We start from the raw sequence: 19,240 nt of genomic DNA, 5'->3' as shown, positions 1-19,240 counted from the left end.
AAAGTGCTTAGCTTGCTTGGCTTTGGTTAAGCTTTCTAGTTTCAAGTGCATTCCTGGGAGGGTGCTGACTGCCCAAACTGTAAGAGAAATGTTTTGGGCTACCTGCCTCATTGCTCGAGTTCATAAAGTGAGACACAAGGAATGGCTACACTCTTTACCTGTCCAGAGTTCAAAACTAAAGCTATTCTTCAAACAACAACAACAACAACAACAAAACAAAACAAAAACGAAAAACCCTCACCACGCATTTGAACAGAAGCATATTGTGGTAATATTTCATTTATCTAGCTAATGCTGTAAGTAAATAGGGTGTTTTCTGTGAAGGTAGGTCTTCCAAATTAATCAAGTGATATTTTTATTTTAACCCATTCAGTGCAACCACACTGCATTTTAGCCTTTCTGGGATAACTGCTTCCCTCCTTACCTATTGGATTTGAGTGAACATTTATGCCAACCTTTCCTTTGTGTAAATGAATTATTGCAACTACCTACCACCCAGTAGGGGCTGCGGGGACTGCTGAGCCGCACATGGCTGTCTGGCTGAGGGCTCCTGCCTGGCCTTAGCATTTCCTGTTTCCACTCACCATGAGCTTACCTGTAAATCCCTTCATCCCTTCTCAGTGGAGAAGGCAGGGTTTTACAGATGAGGGTTTTGGAATCCAGCATTCTGGAGTGAATTCCAGCCCCCCGACTTACTACCTGTGTAAACTTGCTGACATTTGTCTCATTCATGGGAACAGCATAAGAATTTCCTTGTTTCCTCGTTCATAAAATGGAAAAAAAAAAAAATACCCACTATAGTGTTATTGTAAAATGAAGGGCTGTTAGCACAGAATCCAGCACAGACTTCTGGGGACCGAGGTACAGCTGTCAGGCTTCCACAGAGTACATGGAAAAGTGAGTCAGTGCTGAAAGGACCCCAGGGCCTTGCGATAGCCTGGTAGACCTTTCAGGACCTTCTGTACTTGTGTGTCACCCACTGGCTGGGGTCTGCTGATCTGTCCAGCACCTCACCTCTGAAGACAGGGGATATTCAGGCCATGACTGTGCCTAGCAATTTAAAGATTGTATTTATTTATCAGAGGGAAAGGGCACAAGCAGGGGAGTGGCAGGTAGAGGGAGAAACAGGCGCTCTGCTAAGCAAGGAACCCAATATGGCGCTCAATCCCAGGCCCAGGATCATGACCTGAGCCGAACGAAGGCAGATGCTTAACAGAATGAGCCACTCAGGCATCCCTGTGCCTAGTGATTTAAAACAGCACCATCCAGCCTCCTCTTTGTGCCTTTTCAATTCATTTATCTGTATAAATAAAATTAAGTTTAATTTTAATTGTTTTCCCGTTAGACAGAAATGCTTGAGCAGATCTCACCAGATTTGGAGGCCTGACTTTGGATATAAACTATACAGGATGCCCAACATTAACTTCAGGAAGATCTGGGGGAGGGGGTCATCAGGTCCGAGGGTCTCAGGCTGCAGTGTCCATCAGCATTGCTAGTGGAAGGCATGTTAAAACACATTTCTGAGCCCCAACCCCAGAGTTTCTGATTCGGGGGATCTGAGGTGGGACTTGGGAATTTACATCCGATCAATTCCCAGGTAAAGCTGATGCTGATGTTGCTGGTCGGGGACCACACTCTGAGAACCACTGCCATAGGGAATCCAAAGTAGAATAGGTGTTGTTGATTTGCAATCAGCCAGCTGCACCCAGCACCCCCATGCCCTTCCTGGGCTGATGGTTCTCCAGAGGCAGCCTGGGAGGCCCAGCTAATTCTACTGAAGTCTAGTCTGCTCTCAGGGGTAAGTGATGATTTGCAACTTGATTCCTAAAAACAGTTTGACCAAAGTGAGGTGTAAGGCAGATTTGTTGGCTTAACTCCTTCCTACACCCCATTGCCTACTAAATACACATGCTGGAATAACCCCCCACACACCCCTGTGCCTGCCATTCTCTTATTTCCTCCCCTAAATCCACAGGGACTGATTAACGTGGGGTGTGAGTGGGGCTTGTGGTCTGAATTATTAGCAACCAGGGACAGTGAAACCCATTTAAATTGTTCTTAATTTCCCAACCCACACATGGCTGAGAAGGAGTCAGTTTTGTAACTATTTGCAAGCCGGAAATTGGGTTCATAAAACATTTCGTTGAGATGACTCCGAACCATGTTCCTAAAATTGAAATCACACATACTTAATTGAAATGGAAAATAGCTGAGACCTAGGCTCAATGTCCCTGATTTTGCAGGTGAAGGTATTCCAAGGAATTCTCTCCAGACCCAAAGAGGAGCACTATCACGATGGGCCAGGCTCATCGTGCCTGCGTCCTTGTGGCCTGAGGAGAAAAGCAGGCCAGTGAGAGACCCTGGGGTGGTAGGGAGCCACGGAATTTTCAGGAACAAGGATAATTAATTTTCAAGTTAATTGTTTAATGTGTTGTATTGTTGCATAATCCCTATTTTAGGATGAGTCTGCCGTATACACTACTCTGTATTATCAGGTTTTATGATGTGGTCTCCACAGGATTAGGGAGGAGAGAAGCTCAAGTTGGATTCTGACATATGTCAGACAGAGTCAGTGAGAGAGGTAACTCAGAGAATGCAGGCCCCAGGATTTACTCAGATCCTTTGGGGAGGTCCCTAGACTTCCCATAGCATTTGCCCCCACAAGACTTTAGGTGTTTTCATTTAAATAGTAAAGAAGACGTGACCTAGCAAGGGGGCATCCAGATGACAGGCTTCTGGGTAACCTGGGGTTATGGGAAGATTCTGAAATCAACAAATCTGACTGGTTTCTTTCCTGGTTCATGTTTTTGTTTTCTTTCAGTCAATACCTAGTAGTGGAATTAGTAGAGCATAAGGTAGTTCTATTTTTAATTTTTTGAGAACCTCCATACTGTTTTCCATAGTGGCTGCACCAATTTACATTCCCACCAACGGTGCATGAGGGTTTCCTTTTCTCCATATCCATGCCAACATTTGTTATTTCTTGTCTTTTTGTTAATAACCATTTTCACAGGTGTGAGGTGACAAGTCATTGTGGTTTTGATTTCCATTCCCTTATGGTTAGTGATTTTGAACATCTTTTCATGAGACTAAGGGCCATCTGTATGTCTTCTTCAGAAAAATATCTTATCAAATCCTCTGCCCATTTTAACATCACATTTTTTGCGGGTTTTTTGGTGTTGAGTTGTGTGAATTTTTTATATATTTTATATAGATTAACCCCTTATTAGATATATTACTTGTAAATATTTTTCTCCATTCATTAAGTTGTCTTTTTGTTGATTGTTTCATTCACTGTGCAAAAGCTTTTTAGTTTGATGTAGTCCCTATCGTTTATTTTTGCTTTTATTGCATTTGCCTGAGGAGACAGATCCAAAAAAGTACTGCTGAGACTGACATCAAAGAGACTACTGGTTTTTTTTTTTTTTTTTTGGAGTTTTATGGTTTTAGATCTTATATTCAGGTCTTTGATCCGTTTTGAGTTTATTTTTGTAAGAAACTGGTCTAAGTTTCATTCTTTTACATATAGCTGTCCAGTTTTTCCAGCACCATTTATTGAGGAAACTTTCCTCCTATTATATTTTCGTGCCTCCTTTGTTGTAGAATAATTGACCATATAAACATGGGTTTCTTTCTGGGCTCTCTATTCCATTCCATTGATCTGTGGGTCTATTTTTGTGCCAGTATCACATTATTTTGATGACTACAGCTTTGTAATATATCTTGAAAACTGGGATTGTGATACCTCTGGCTTTTTACTTTGTCCTCAAGATTGCTTTGGCTATTTGAGGTCTTTTGTGGTTCCATACAATTTTTAGGATTATTTATTCTGGTTCTGTGAAGATGCTATAGGTATTTTGCTAGGGTTTGCATTGAGTGTGTAGATCACTTTGGATGGTATGGACATTTTGACAATATTAATTCTTCTAATTATTTAGCATAATATATTTTCCCATTTATTTGTGCCATCTTCAATTTCTCTCATTGGTGTCAGAGTTTTCAGAACTTAAATCTTCCACTTCCTAGGTTAAATTTTTTCCTAGGTATTTTTTTTAATGCAATTGGATTGCATGTAATGGGATTGTTTTCTCAATTTCTCTTTCTGCTAGTTTGTTATTAGTGTATAGAATCACAACCAGTTTCTATATATTAATTTTTTGTCCTGCCACTTTTCTGAATTCGCTTCTTAATTCTAATAATTTTTTGGTGGAGTCTTTTGGGAGTCTTTAGGGTTTTCTCAAGTCTTCTGCAAATAGTGACAGTTTTACTTGTTCCTAACAATTTAAATCCCTTTTGTTTCTTTTTCTTCTCTGGTTGAGGTACCTAGGAGAGAAGAAAAAAAAAAAAAAAAACTCTTTTGTGGCTGGGTAATCTTTCTAAAGATGCGGTCTATTTAGTTACTGTTTGTAGCTCTGCCAACAGTACTCCTGTGAGACATTCCAGGGCAGAATGAAACTAATCACCGTTATATGTTCATTAGCAGCTACCACATAGTTGGATCAGAGCAAGTGATTGCTGGGTTCTGGTTTTCAAATTTTTTTCCAACGCAAGTACTCAGAATATGGTCATTCTGACCAGCAGGTAGCTGGGCCTGTACCCTGCTTCTGCTGGGCTCTTCAGAATGTATTTTTTTAACCATCAGGGAAGAATGTCTCCCCTGACGCATTGTGCATGAACTGCTTCAGTGTGTTTTCTCACATTGAACATGTTTCTGTCTTAATTATGGTGACAACCTGAAGTTTGAAGTACTCCAAAAGTCCTCTGTCTGCCTTTGCGTCTGTGTGTGCATGTGCTGTGTGTGTCTGTGTCTGTGTGTCTATGCACTCTGTGTACATATGTATGTGTTCTCCCAGGAAAAAAAAATAAAACAAAACATCCTTTTGCTGTTTAAACTATCTTGTCATGCTGTTCCTTTAAAAAAAATAACCTAGGGCAGTAAGATGGGAGTAGGTTATTTTTTTTTTAAGATTTATTTATTTATTTGACAGAGATCACAAGAAAACAGTAAATATAACTCATCCTTATTAAGACTCTCTGGTATTTGTTTCCAGCTAGAGCTCCTAACAAGAGAGTAAACAATACTTGGTCTCTTGCTTTGCAGAGAGCCTGATGTGGGGCTCGATCCCAGGACCCTGAGACCATGACCAGAGCTGAAAGCAGAGGCTTAACTCACTGAACCACCCAGGTGCCCCTATATTTAGGGGTTTTAAAATATATGAAATGATAAATGGATAAAGCTAACAGAATAGGGACATCTGAGTGGCTCAGTCCAACTCTTGGTTTCAGGTCAGTTGGTGGTCTCAGGGTAGTGAGATTGAGCCCCGTGTCAGGCTCTATGTTCCATGTGGAGTCTGCTTAGGACTCTCTCTGCCTCTCCCTTTGTCCCTCCCCACTACACACACACTCTCTCTCTAAAATAAATAAATAAATCTTAAAAAAAAATAAAGCTAACAGAAGAGACAAAACCAAATTTTAAATTGTTTAATTTAATTAATTAAATTGTTTTAATTATTGAGTGTTTTAATTATTGAGCTATTATAGGAATTCTATATACAAAACTTGTTTAATCTCTATAATAGCTCTGGTTAGGTAGGCATTATTTATTTACTCATTTTTATTTTTCAATTTTTTTTTTTTTAATTTAAGTAGGCTCCATGTTCAATGTGGGTCTTAAACTCATGACCCTGAGGTTAAGAGTGCATGTTCTACCAAGTAAGCCAGCCAGGTGCCTCCTAGGCAGGCATTATTAATCCTATTTTATATGTGAGGCAGAATAACTTGCCAAAAAATATGCAGTTAACAAGAGACAGAGGTTTGAATCCAATTTTGTCTTACTTTAAAGTCCATGTTTATTCCCCTACATCATGTTGACTTTCAAAGAGATCATATGGTATATCTCTAAGGTGAAAATGTCCTTTGCCTTGCAAATAACCAATGAGAGTTTATGAAATACTGCTGGGGTGAGGGGGCGCGAGCACTTCATATGTTCAAATCAGATAGAAGTTAATTCTCCGGAGTTACAGTTGAGGAATGGTCGGTAGGTGGCATGTCTCTCACTATGTCACACTTGCTTCTCAGGGGGCAGAAGATGAAACTGTTGATGCTGTTTGTCTGAAGGAGGCAGAGAAGAACGAGGCATATCTACCTAGGGAAATAGCAGGTGCGGGGTGTGGGGCTGCTCTGTGTCTTGGGCGCTGCTCAGAGGGCAGCACTGGTTGAACTGTATTCTGGCTGCAACAGACACACATGCTTCTCTTCACGCTTTACCTGCCCCTGCCTTCACTGATGCAAATCAGGAGCAGTCAACAAAGACTTCCAAGGGTCTCCCTTTGGGAAACCCTGCCCAGTGTCTGGGATTAGAATTATAATTCACAGCAAGTTGTTCCTGTGTTCTCTCTAACAGTTTAAAAGAGCTACTGCTACATCTGGCCAAAGTAACTTTGGTTTTACCAGAAGGAATATTTTGCTTTTTTGCACAATCTACTAAATTTAAAAGAGCCTCAAAATCTATATATGGAGATATAGTGCCATATATATACACACACATACACACACACACATATATACACATACACATATATGTAATATATGTAACATATTATTAGTAATGATTGCTAATGATTCAAAATTATTAACTACTATCTATAATATATAGAATTATATATTATACATAGGTATCGTATATATGTGTTATGTATAGGTATATATATGTATTAGATATAGGCATAATATATAATACAATATACATTATAAATATTATATATCTGTATAACTATATATAGAGACAGAGAGAGGAATATATAGAAATAGGTACAGATGTATAGATATAACAATATCTGTATATTCTTACTCCTTTATTGTTCCAATAATATAATGTGGAAATATTTCTCACTTACAATACTGTATCTATAAAACTGTATCTACATATCTATATCTACATCTATCTATCTATATAGATATAAATATCTATATAGATAGATAGATGTTCCTCTCTCAGGAGACACTAGCCTCCTCTCCTGCTGGGTCTTGCTGACACTTTGCCTTCATGCATTAGTTGTATAAGGAAACCACCTAGACCATTGTTCTTGACCCTGGACAAGACCATGGGGGAACCAGGGCTGATTGGATATTCCAGGTACCCTGCTAGTACCAGGCCACTGGTACGAAACAACTTTGGGCTGTAGCCCAAGTCTTATCATTATCCACACAGTAAGCCAAAAGCAAGGAGGTAACTCAGAAGCAGGGAAAACATGCAAGATCCTGAAATTTGTCCTGCTCTTGGGCATCTTTCCCTGAAAGAGCCACCAGAGCAATTAAAAATCAAACAAAAGAGAGACCATGCACAAACACACACCCCTACCTCAAGGTTCTGGAAAAGAGACCCCTAGGGAAAAATAAAATTTAGGAGGTTTGTTGAACCCACCATAGAGCTGATCCAGAATTTAAATTGATTCCATAATTTATTGTATTTTAATTAGCAATCACAAGAGACCAAGTATTGTTTACTCTCTTGTTAGGAGCTCTAGCTGGAAACAAATACCAGAGAGTCTTAATAAGGATGAGTTATATTTACTGTTTTCCATTTTACAGTCTTGTTATAATCATCACAAGAAGAGATTCATTTAGTGTTCATCTGTTCTTGGTATGACATTTGTTGACCACTAGGGTGACATAAAATCAGAACATACCCCATAAGCCGAGAAAGAGCCTCCCTACCCCCACCCCACCGCATTCTTACTCCTTCATTGTTTTCAATAATATAATTTAATGTGGAAATACTTCTGGCTTAGGTTAGACGACATGAGTTCCCATGTGCCCTCGTCACCCAAAATGCATCTAAATGACTGCTGTTGGTTATTTATTTAGAGCAGAATAATGCTCCAAACAGCAGACAGCTGCATTTATATGTTCTACTCCAACACAGAAACATTAGCCACATCAGACAGAAACCTTCTGTCTGCTCAGCGTACACCCGTTGGCTTAACAGACTACCCATCTGATGGATTATCAGAATTTTGTTTGTTTCATTCTCTTCATTTTTATTAACTAATGGAATATTTGTTCTTTTTAATGATACTTCCTCAAGGCCAGAGTTTTGGGGTTTTCCAAACAGCTCTTGCTATTCTTACTCAAGCAGGAAGAACCCTGAACCTCTCTACTTGTGGGATGGGACTCTGCAACAACACATTTCTTTGGGAGCACTCTTGGTCCCCATTCCTCCCTAGCAACATTCTAAAGTACTTTTTAAATACCACTGTGGATTGTTGCCATGATTCCCATCAGTCATCCCAGCTCTGCTTCTTGGATTGGGCGCCCAGCATGTAATTGAGCTCATTATCTCAACTCTAAAGGATGTTCCATTAAGTGGAGGAAGAGGACATGATTCCAAGAGGCCATCCTCAAAAAGGGTGTTTTGTGTAATCTGAATGCACATACCCCTTTGAGGCTTTTCTTTCAAAATGGACTTTTTTCTTCAAAAGTAGGTAAAGTAGATGCCATTGTTTATTTCTTCTTCTTCTTTTTTTTAACCCAGCCACAGAGACACCAATCTGATGCTTGGGCTTTAATTAAAACTTGCTCCCTGTTAAAAAGCTCCTATTGTTCTTTCCATTTAAATAGGATTCTTTTTAGACCTTTAACAAGACCACAGAGGAGTAATAAATCTAAGTAATTGTCCTTATTAAGAAGAGATTATTCTCACAAGACTATAACAGTCACCAAAGTAACTAAAGCCATTTCCAGGTAGCACTTAGAGTGTCTTCCTCCTACCCAAATACAGAAATGCCTCGTTAGTCACTTTCTTTGCAGCTCAAATTAAATTAGATGGCATTCTGTTTATTTTTCATATCTTCTGCTAACAGAAGGGGATTTTCCCTTTGATGATATTAATCAGGGAACCTCAAGTCCAATTGCACTGAGTTCATGAGATGCAAATGACCTCTTCTTCCTTCCTTCTCTCCTTCCTTCCTTCCTTTTGTCATTCCACAGCTGATGCCTGAGTTCTTGCTACACCAGTCACTCTGCCAAGCATTCATGGCTCGAAGAAAAAAAACATAGTCTGCTGGATGGTATATTATCTATTCATCTAATGTTTACTAAACATCTTCCATGTGCAAGACATTGTAGTAGGGGCTGAATTTTCAGAGGGAAAAAAGCCAGACACAATCCCCACCTTCTTGGAAGTTGAGATGTGGCAAAAATGTAGACATCAACCCAATAATTCCATAATTTATTAATTGTAACTATGGCAAAAAGTTATGAAAGAAAGGACAGGGTGCCATGTGAGTACATTCCAGAGAGTTAGAAGCAGTCCTATCAGAATTATCCTCTTAGTTTTTCTATAACAAATGATCAGAGCTTCGCTTTCCTATCATACAAAATTCCCAGGGAAGCTTTCTCATTCCCCAAGTTCTATGTAGGCAGTGGCTCCTGATGTTTTCAGTTTTTATTTAAAATCCATGTTCTAGGGGCACCTGGGTGCCTCAGTCAGTTAAGCACCCAACTCTTGATTTTTGGCTCTGGTCATGATCTCAGGGTCATGAGATCGAGGCCTGTGCTGGGCATGGAGCCTGCTTAAAATTCTCTTTCTCCCCCTCCATATGCTCCCCCCAACATTTCTCTCAAAAAAAAAAAAAAAAAGAAAGAAAGAAAAGAAAATCCATGTTCTAAACTAGCCACCCTCAGTTAGAGAAAGCTAACTTATCATGTCTAGAATACAGTCATCAAAGAAAAAAAATGGCAACAGACTCAAGTACCCATCAAAGCTTTATTTCATAGAAGTGTGCTCACCTATGCATGCCTATATACAGGGGAGCTTGCCAACAAACAGATGCCCTAAGGAACAAGGGAAGGGGGCTTTCTACCAAAAAAGACAAAGTATTGGTTGCCAACCTACTGGCCCCAGTTTTTGTTTTCAGATCTTGAGGACACAGCTTACATCAGTTCAGCTCTTACACTTCCTGTTGAGTATACTGTGACTTCTATTCTGTGAATCACAAATAAGAACAAGGAGTTCTCCAAAATTGTCTCCAAAATTTCTCCAAAATTGTCAGCAACATTGAAATTGTGGATATTATTTGCAAAATTCCTTCTCAGCACGCAAAAGAGAAGCACCCTAGAGCTGCTCAGGGATGAGGACTGAAAGCTTGCAATCTGAAATGGAAAATACTCATCATATGACCCAATCAAAGGCTCTCTTTCACCCATCCAAGTCAAAAAAATTTTCTTGAGAAACAAAATCAGTAGTCCATCTGCCGGGAAGCCTTTGTGGATTGTGCCCATCACTACCTTTGTGGATTGTCCAACGGCTGCTCTGGACTTCAGCCTTGCAGACTCAGAACTTTAACCACCACCAAGAACAGGTCCATTTTGGGGAGGTAGAGACTGATTAGCCAAGTAGGGAGAGTGAAGAATAAAGGCACTTTGCCAGGGCACTAATCAGCAATGCAAAGTGACATTACCAGCACCCAAATGTTCAAAAACCTCCATGATTAATATGTTTTTTTTTTTTTCCTGAAGGTAAACTCTTAAGTCATGATCGGAATTGCTTGGGAGGAGGGGGAGGGCCATGGAATCAGAGCAAAAGGGCTAAATGCTTTGAATACTAAATCAAAAGAATATAAACTGATGCTTCCCTCTAGCCAATGGGTCTAGGACTAATTAGGGCTTGAAGACTAGAACTCACCAGGCCTTAACTCTCTGTGTTCATCTTCACATCACACATGCCTTTGTAAAGGGGACACAGTCACTCAGTTTACTGAGTTAACCTGGGTGAATCTTTAACCTGGGTGAATCTTTCCCAAACAGCAGTTGGCTATGTATCAGAAGGTAATTGAGAGAACAGCCTTACAAGAGCCTTTTTGAGAACTTAAATATAGGGTTGCTTCCTCTTTACTGAGGAATAGTGTTTCAGGGGGGAAACAAACACCTCATCTCATGTTTGAACATATCTGATATGTATAATAAAGAATCAGAAATTAAGAAGGTTTTAGAACCATGACCTCTCTAGTGTAAGATTCCTTTCCATGGCTCCCTACTACCTCTGAAAATATTGGTTTTGGAAGAAATGAGTATGATATTGGCTATCTGGAGGAAGTGAGAGAAAGGGGGTCCTAAAATAGTTAAATTAGGTAAAAAGGGGAAAATAGAAAGCACTGAAGACAAATGTACCTACTTCATCACTTTAGGATCCATTCCCAATCCCTCTGCACTGGCATTTGAGGCACTTTGCTTCTGCCATCAGCATAAGCCCTTGATTCTCTCCTTTTTCTAGGCTTGTAGGGTTGACGGGCTGCTCTTCTAATGGAAGAAGTGTTCCTTTGTGTATGTTACACTTCGCCTACCTTGCTAGTGGGGGCCTTCCTTCAACTGACTTCACTTCTCTCTGATGCTGATCTTTTTGTTTGGCTCCCAAAGAGCAACCTTATTTCCTGGTTCTTGGGGAAGTAAGGTGAGGTTGCAGGGAGTACCATCTTGAAGCCCCAAGAATACAAATAAAATCTCCATCATCATAGTATACTTCACACAACTGATATGAACAGGGTTTAGATTTTGTCAGGGACCAGAACACACATGTGTGAAAACACCCACACTGTAGTCTCTGCCTTGAGATCCTCTAATGGGAAAATCCTTTTGAATGAAGCTGTGATTACCTAAAGTAACAAAGAGGGATGTCTGCATTTTCTCTAAGCTTAGTGGAATTTATTATTGTAACTTTGTGTAGCATGAGTTTGGACAACAGATATTCAGTGACAAATATTTGCAGAGAATGATCAGAAAACTTCAGATTTAACCATATATCTCCGGTGAGGAGGAGAACAATGCCTTTAAGGCTTAAGACTGACCTACAATTCAGGACATGCCACATATTCTGGGCTTATTTATGGGTCCCCAGAATAACAGGGTGGATTTGTCTCTCTTACTAGTTCTCTTTACAGGATTCTTGTTGCATATGTCATTACATTTCTTGTATTATTAGATCCATTTCTTGACAAGCAAAGAGGCTGTCCCCCATGTTCTCCCTGTTCTAATGCATAGGGCTGTCCTCAGGGTAGGAGACTGGCAACTTAGAACACCTGTGTCAAAGGGTCTCTGGTTTAATGACTATGGTTACATAAGAAAAAAAGTCTGGTGGATGGGATAGAAAATCCTAGAAAGAGTGGAAAATGGCTATTTCGTTTTAAAATGGTCCCCAGTGGAAATGGCTCCCCCTACTGTGTGTGACAGAGACACACTGTGCTCACTCAGACCCCAGGTGTGTATACGCCACTCTGGGCCTTGTCCCTTTAATGCTCAGCAAGATCTTCCACAGTCCCTCACTTGGCCATCTCTGTGACTGGAGCAAAGGACTCTGGTATGTCAGAGCCACACACAATGTCAGCAGCTGGAACCCTGAACCCATGACTTCAAGTCACCCAACCAGTGACATTCACATTGGACTTGCTGTGAATGAAGAATCACTTGCATTATTTCAATGTTAAGCCATTAAGATTTTACAGTTGTCTGTTACCACACCTCACCTAGCCCAGCCCTAACTATCAGAAGCATGCAAACCCAGGGAGCAACATGTTACCAGTTCTCCATGGATTTCATCCTTAGGTACTCTATCCTCTTTGATCTGGTATCTGAATGCAGGACACACCAACCACCTAGGATGTTTTTTCCCTGTGGGAATCCAGCCAGCTCCCTATTTCGTAGCATATTTGTAAATGACTTTTTTTTTTCACTTTATTCATCCGTTTATTAGGTTCAACTTTTTTCCATCACCTGTAAAACGAGGTACAAATTACAGAGATCACAATGAGATTGAAGAACAGAATATGAATTCTTAATTGTGAAACAGAGCATAGACAATCAACAATTTCGCATTATTTTTACTACAGTTGTATTTCTATCCTCCCTCCCCACATCATAAAAATATGACAAAATGAGTACTCTTCAAATGGTACAATGCTCTTTTAGAGTACTCAGATGTTAAACTCTAAATTATTTTCTTATTAACTAAATATTCCAGTTGGAAAGGCCCATCAGACCCAATATTGTGCTCAGACTTAGCCAGGGCCTATTCAAAGTGGACTCTGCTTTACGGCTGAGTCTGAGTCCTCGCCAGCATCCTTGAGAAGTGGCGAGATCAAAGCTGGATCCCACGTGTAAGCCAGTGCCTAGTACATACTGAAATCTCCACAAACATCGATTGAACAGCGAGATCCTGAGGTACAATCAGGAAACAATGTCAAGGGTTAGAGGCTAGAATAGGAAGGAGCAGTCTGAGAATGGAGGGCTGACTGAGTCATGGCTCCCGGCCTTGGCAGAAAGACCTGCAAGATACATTGGGCTGCCTAGAAGTGCATTTTTTCTTTAAGCCCAAGTTGAGGTTCACAGTAAAATTAGAAAGTACGGACAGTTCCAATGTAGCTCCTGCCCTCGCACACGCTAGCCTCCCCCATTATCAACATCCCCACCAGGGTGGTACACTCATTATAATTGATGAACCTACATTACATGTCATTGTCACTCAAAACCCATAGCTTGTATGATCGTTCACCCTTCATGGTGTTGTACATTCTGTAGCTTTGGGCAAATGTATATATCCACCATTATAGTATCAAACAGAATAGTTTCACTGTCCTGAAAACCAGAGGTACATTTTTGCAATGGACACAAACAGCTTTGTCCACAGCTTTCTCTTCTGAGACATTTTCCCAGCCTGCAGCCAAAAGACCCCAAGAATTCTTCAGATATCCATTTGGGAAAAGAAAGGCCACCTAGGTTCCTGCCAGATGTGAATAGAGCTATGGCTCCATTCCCAGCATTCTCTGGAGTTTAGCTTGAGAAAATAATAAGAATCCTATAGGATCAATGATCTCACTCATTTGGACTACAGTAAATCTCTCCTATATTACTGCTCAGCCTCTGAGAATATTATATTGGGTCTCATTTTATTAAAGAATATCGTGCATACCCAGAAGTCGCTATTTAATTTTTAGCTGCAAGATACAATTTTGAAAAACCATTATCTAGAAAGTGCAATAATCAAACAATGTAATCACGAATGCTAAATCTCCTTGGAATATTATTTTAAATGCTTGCCAGCTGGAAGCAAGAGTTGACAAGGAAGTGTGTGGCTTGGTTGACTTCCTAATTTGTCAAAGCATCTACACTTTCCAACAGGATATATTTGTTAAAATACATTTTTTTCCCTCTGCATGATTGTTTTGAAACTATCAAAAATGCAAAATCCTTAAAAAGGGAGACAGAGTTGCATTTTCTATTCATTCCAGCTTAAGATTTAGGATGAAATCACTTTAAGAGACACAATTGAACCTTTTCTCAGAGGAGCCAGACGTCCCACATATATCACCAATTGCCTCTGAGGTTTCTGGTTGCTTTGTGAGATCAGACTCGTAAATTTTGTGACATATGGAAAATATCAGAAAGCCACAGCATGCATTTTAAAAGGACCAGAAAACAGGACTCAGGCTATCATGAGACATCCCTGGCAATTCACCATTCTTCCTATCGCCCATCCGTGACTCTCTGCAGAAAAGACAGAGTGGGTATTTGGCCATGGACTAGGAAGCTCGGGGGTAGTCCAGTGGTTTGGGGGGAATGTGCCACCCTCCCTGCCAAAAGGGGATCCCACAGGGCTGTGAGTCAGTGCAGTGCCTGGAAAGGAAGAGCTATGGTTCTGAACTCCCACGAGTGACTCCTCCCGCCCATGATATCCTCTGTCTCAGTGAATTCCCCCATCTGCTCCCACAGGCCTCCCACCTACCCCTCTCTTTCTGAATGTTTCTTTGTCTCATAACTTACATGTCAGTCTTTACTACTGGCGTTGAATTTACAGAGGTCAAGGCTTAGGCCTTGTTTTCCTTGTATGCCCTGAACTTAGAGGTCCTCAAACCAATGAATGTGTCCACTTGCTTGGGGAGCCCAGGGATAGAGCAGGGATTGACCTTAACTCCTGCCTTCTCTTAGTCACACTAGTTTGATGGCCTTAGGCAAGATACTGAAACCTTCTACACCTCAGTTGCCTTGTCTATAAAATGGGAATGATGATGACGCCTACCTCATAGGATGTTGTGACTATTGAAGGATATGTACACATATACTTAAAATGTTATCTTGCTAACATAATAATGTTATCTAACATAATAATGTTATCTAACATAATGTTATCTTGCTAACATAATAAATCTTAGCTAACAAAATGAGCTCTCACAAATGTGAGCTGTCCTTATCACTCATGATAATGTCATTTCAAATGGCCCAACTCCCTTGGCCTTCTTGCAATAACCCAGGGTTCTCCTCCAAGTAAGCAAGTGAGCATGGTTGAATTCACTTGGAAGGCTGATTTGTTGGGACTCCCAGGGATTCTGCTAAGCAGAGATGGGAATTTTTTTTTTTTTTCCCCTGGAGTGGGCCTACCTTGGCTGTTTGAATGACAGAAAAGTAGGACTTAGTCAACATCTGCCTGATGAAAAGATCAAAAGCACAACCTTCGCACCAGGAGTCCTTGGATGACCCTGAAAGGGTGACAGAGTCTGGACCTGGCCAACACTTCAGGGGCTCTAACATCCCTAAAAGTCCACAGGCCCAACAAGAACTCTGAAGGGGAGTGGGGAATGATGACCGTGAAAGCAACAAGTTTCACCCTGTGGGAAGCATGGTGAGAAGGCTTGGCCACCAGCAGAGGTTAGTTAGCGACCTCAGAGGCGGAAACTGTTAAACCTCAAATGCGTCTAGGCAAAAGAAAAAGGCCACATTTGGAGGAAAGGGAGGGTAGTGGGCAGGGAGTGGATAGAGGTAGAAAGTTGTCCTACATACGGACCTGCCTGGCCCCCTAGACAGGATACTGTGAACTGGAGAGACAACATCTCTGGGTGTTATCCGGGGGCATTAGGAGCTGGAGAATAAGAACAAGCCTCCCTGGAGTTGTTCTCTCTGGAGACTCTTCCCAAAACAGAGAGGCCCTCATCCATGAGGAAAGAGATTCTGTGATGTTGGCCCTGGGTCCACAGATGGGCGGCTCAGGATCAGGTCCCAGCTCAGTCTGCCTGTTCGGGGCCTTTGGATGGTCCCCTAGCCTGCTGAGAGCCACCCCCTCCTCCTGGGGAATGGAGTCATTATACCTCCTCCACAGAGCCACTGTCAGTCTCTAGTGAAATAAGGCTTGTGATGTTCTGAGAGCTGCAATGTGATAGATTACCAACAAGAATTTTCCTGGTAATAATCAGTATTTATGATGGTTTAAAGACTCCAGGATGGTAGAACAGAGCCATGTTTGGTCTTGAGAGGCCAGCAGTCATGGCAGCAATGGAGACAAAGTCCCACCAGCTCCGAGCCCACTTTCTAAACTGTCCTCTCTCCCTCCTCCTTCCACAGCCTGGCTAAGACTGGCAGTGTAGGGCAGTGGTTGAGGGTATGGGGGACCAGACTGCCTGAATCTGAATGCTATCTCTGTTAGTGAGTAGCTTTATGACCTTAGGCAAGACACTTAATGTTTCCATACCTCAGTTTCCTTGTCTGTAAATGCGGATAACAGTGGTGCTTGCCTCAAAGGGTATTGTAAACACTGAATGGCTTATTCCATGTATTAAAATGAGAGCTAATAAAATTAGTGATGAAAGAATGTGAGTTGTCCTTATCAGTCATAGTAATAGCATTCCAAATAGCCCAACTCTGTTGTCCTCCCTCACTCAAAACACTGGGACCTCTCTAGTCTGGCAGGCCAGCCAGGAAGCTGGGAAGAACAAACATTAGAAATTTCTGCAGACATGAAAATATCTTTCCAAGGAAAGAGAAGAGAGGGTGATTGTAGACCATAGGTAGCTTGTACGATCCACTCAGAACCCAAACTGGGACTTTCCACTAATGATCCAAGCTGACCTCCCACAGAGCGAAGCTGGATCCTCCACCATCTTAGATCAGTGGGACCAGATCTCTTCTGTTCCTCCCATGCTCCTCCAGGAAGAATCATATACCTTAAGACTAGAAGGAACCTTGGAAAATCACTCACATCAATAGGATGGTGGGGGTTTCTGAGGAGAAAGATGGTTGACTGAGAAAGTTCTGTTTTTCAGGGGGAAAGCCACTATCTGCCTCCCAGGACCAAAGGCAGAGCAGAAAGTGGGCCTCCCGTGCATCTAAAGGGAGAGTTGATATCAATCCCAGCAGTTCCATAAACACTTGGTGAACACCTACCACAGCCCTCTGCCATCCAGAACCTCACAGAGCAGTAGAGGGAAGCACACGGCAAATAGATCATTGCAGCATGATGTAGTAAGAGCCACATTGTGGGTGTCCATGGGGGGCCATGGGAGCTGAGGGCAAGATCACCACACTAGCCTGGGGCGCATCTGCCTAAGGTGCTTTGGAGGAGTTGGTGATACTTAACCTAACTTTGGAAGAAGTAAGAGGAGTAAATTAGGGAGATGGAAAGATCCCGTCAGAGTGAAGAGAAGGGGCTAAGGTGCCAGAGACAGTGGAGGCAGATGAGGTTGGAGAGACTGGAGACCAGGGAGTACAGGGCTTTGTGCACCGTGTTAAGGACCTGAGCTTGAAGAATGGGAGGCATCTGCGAAGTTTTCAGCAGAGGAGCTGTGCAATCAGATGTGTTCTCTGGAGAAGCCGTTCAGGGCCTGGCTGGGTGGAAAGTGGATTGGAGTGGGCAGGCCTGGAGGACATTGTCCCGTTAGCTACCTGGAGGCTTAGTCCTGTGCCTTTCCCTGGTTACTTGGTGAGACCGAGGGCACCAGAGTCACCCTGACATGCCGCATGTGGCCAGCAAACATCCACTGACACCACTGCCTGGTCCCTGCCACCACGTTAACCGTTCTTAACCCTCACCCAACACAGCCCATGTATAAAGCTTAGGTGAAAGTAATGACTCAACGTTCCCCGCTGCTCAGTGTTTGCTTGGAGAATGAGCAAGTGATCCAGCTCAGACCATTGAGACCCAAGGCAGCAATTTCAAGGGGGATCCAGAAGGTGAACTGTGAGCCATGAGGTCCAGAAACAGCTATGACCATTTTCTAACTTGAGGGATGGCAGCCCCAGGACAAAGCTGGCCAAGAACAGCAGAAAATATCAGAGAAACAGACCCAGGACCCTAATGATGGGGTGAAACCAGATCAAACCAGACCTGAAGCTCATATACCTCTCCTCAGGACAAACGTCTGGACTTCTCAGTTACATGAGCTAGTAAATTCTTTTTGTTTCATTAACTTTTCTTCCCCCCCTCAATCTCAAAAACTCAGAGCCCGGTGCCAATAATCTAGGGCACCGCGGCCCACACTGAGCAGCTTTGTCAAGAAAAATCACTAGGAATTTTTCCTGACATCATTTTAGAAAACTTAAAGGTTGTTTCAGATTAAAACCATTTTGCCAAGCTCTCTGCTACATGGGACTTGCGGTTCAGATCCACTTCCTTTCTGGGTCCCCCCGGAAAGCAGTGGTGCACTGCCACCTGCTGGTCACAAAACAGAACGTGCCCCAGAAAGCCTGAGAAGCTTTCATGCTGGAAAAAAGGTCTTAAAAGATCCGTGTGAGAAATAGAAAGGGAAATTCATTCTCTCCTAGTGTATATTTCTGAACTGTTTGATTTTTGATTAGTATGTGTTTTTTTATAATCAGAAAAAAAATCAAGGTATTTAAATTGGGAAATACAGTATTGCTTATCTTTGATGTTTGTTCATCATACCTAGCTGTTTCATCAATACCTGCCATTTCCTTGGAAAGCAGCAACTACAACAACCACATCACAACAAAAATCCTTCTCATTCTCCTTGCACATCCGGAAACACACATGCATGTGAGCACACAGGGACATGCGCTCTGCCCCTATTACTTCTGCCTAAAGCACCGGCCACTTTTCTCCCGCTTCCAGCCAGCCCATTGCTAGCCTGTTGGATCTTCTAGGCAAAAGGCCAACCCCAGTCCAATATCTCTCTATTCAGGAAATACGTATAAGTTTTCCAAGTATTCTCCTTAGAGTGGTACTTGAGGCTGATGCAAGGAGCAGTCACAGACGCCGTTTCACCAAACCTGGGAGAGAAAGAATTTGACAGCAGCAACTCACTCTAAATATCTCTTTGCAAATTCTCTTTGTCTTGTCCTAGTAGTTAAGGAATTTAAGAATTGCTTGCCCCATTCGTGATACCACTTAGAGATTTCTGCACAGTGGCTCCTTTGGAATTTAGCATCTATTATATTCATGCCTCAGTCAAAACTTAGATAATAA

General features: G+C 41.8%; 1 pseudogene; it reads right to left on the bottom strand.

The window, feature by feature from the left end:
• LOC116873449 overlaps positions 1–18,793 on the bottom strand; it is a 38,260-nt pseudogene extending 19,467 nt beyond the window's left edge.
• Positions 18,794–19,240: the final 447 nt, after the last annotated feature.

This window comes from Lontra canadensis, unplaced genomic scaffold, assembly GCF_010015895.1.
Source record: "Lontra canadensis isolate GAN:19392208 unplaced genomic scaffold, GSC_riverotter_1.0 scaffold33, whole genome shotgun sequence".
NCBI classification, from domain to species: Eukaryota; Metazoa; Chordata; class Mammalia; order Carnivora; family Mustelidae; genus Lontra; species Lontra canadensis.
The sequence above is the reverse complement of the archived record's forward strand: the minus strand, read 5'-3'. Positions and strand labels throughout refer to the sequence as shown.